We start from the raw sequence: 1346 nt of genomic DNA, 5'->3' as shown, positions 1-1346 counted from the left end.
ATGCACGGCTGGGCACGCCACAGCACGCAACACGGGTACTGCCTATTATTTCGTAAAGAGCCTATGCATTTCCTGGATGTTCTTTCTATTACTGGGGACAGTCTTGCTGAGCTGATCACTGGCTCGATTGGTGGTGGTGGTGGTTGTGATATTGGTCATTATCATCATCATTGTCGTCGTTGTCATTATTTTCTTCCTCTCCTCCATATTATCATCATCATCATCATCATCATCATCATCACCACCACCACCATCATCACCACCACCACCACCACCACCACCACAGCAATAACAACATCAACAACAATAACAATCGTTACGGTAATGAACACAAATATCTTAACTACTTTCAACTACTTTTTCCTTTACATATGATAGGCATCATTCTGGAATCAGCAGAAAATAGTCAAAACAAAAGAAGACTAAATATGAAAATAATTAAACAAGTTGGAATTTAAAGAAAACAAAAAAGTCTTGCTCCTTTGTTGTATAGAAATGCTGTAATGGTCTCAAGGGCAATGAATTCCACCCTCCAGTCCTCTCTCTCTTCACAATCATCCTTGGTAGCACATGTAGGAATCCGGCGATATGTATTCTAAACACTCGTATTTCATCATCATCATCAGCAACAACAACAACAAGAACAACATCAACAACAATAACAACAACATCAACAACAATAACAACATCAACAACAATAACAACAACAACAACAACAACATCAACAACAACAACAACAATAACTGCTGCTGCTACTGCTGTTACTACTACTACTACTACTACTACTATACCAACACTACTACCACCATCCCCATCATTATCACCATCATCATCACTACTATTGCTATTACTACCACCACCACCTCCACTACCACCACTACCACCTCTACTACTACTACTACTACTACTACTACTACTACTACTACTACTACTACTACTACTACTACTACTACTACTACTACTACTACTACTACTACTACTACTACTACTACTACTACTATCAACCCTTCTTATATCACTTGCTCTCGTAGTGTAGTGGTTATCACGTCTGCTTTACACGCAGAAGGTCCCAGGTTCGAGCCCTGGCGGGAGCATCTTTTTGGGTGTAATAGAAAAGGGCCAGTTCTAGTCAGTCTTTTATGTTTGCTAGCTAACCAACAAAACCACCTGAACAGTAATCGGGTTCCACAGTCTTTTCATAAGCTATCCAGCCAAAACGCTCCCCATGTTGGTAAACCCCGAATAAATAAAAGCGTTTCGGTTGAGTAGTGTACTAAAACTGGAACTGCCCCTTAGACATCCCTTAGTGAATAAAAAGGGCGATGTAAAACAAGGCCCTTAAGGTT

General features: G+C 40.3%; 1 non-coding gene across 1 annotated transcript; it reads left to right on the top strand.

The window, feature by feature from the left end:
- The first annotated feature begins 1021 nt into the window (after positions 1–1021).
- Trnav-uac (transfer RNA valine (anticodon UAC)) lies at positions 1022–1094 on the top strand. The gene has a single exon. It is a non-coding gene; the product is annotated as a tRNA-Val (tRNA).
- The last annotated feature ends 252 nt before the right edge of the window (positions 1095–1346 follow it).

Source organism: Scylla paramamosain, chromosome 14 (genome assembly GCF_035594125.1).
Source record: "Scylla paramamosain isolate STU-SP2022 chromosome 14, ASM3559412v1, whole genome shotgun sequence".
Lineage (NCBI taxonomy): Eukaryota > Metazoa > Arthropoda > Malacostraca > Decapoda > Portunidae > Scylla > Scylla paramamosain.
This window is presented reverse-complemented; position numbering and strand designations above follow the sequence as displayed.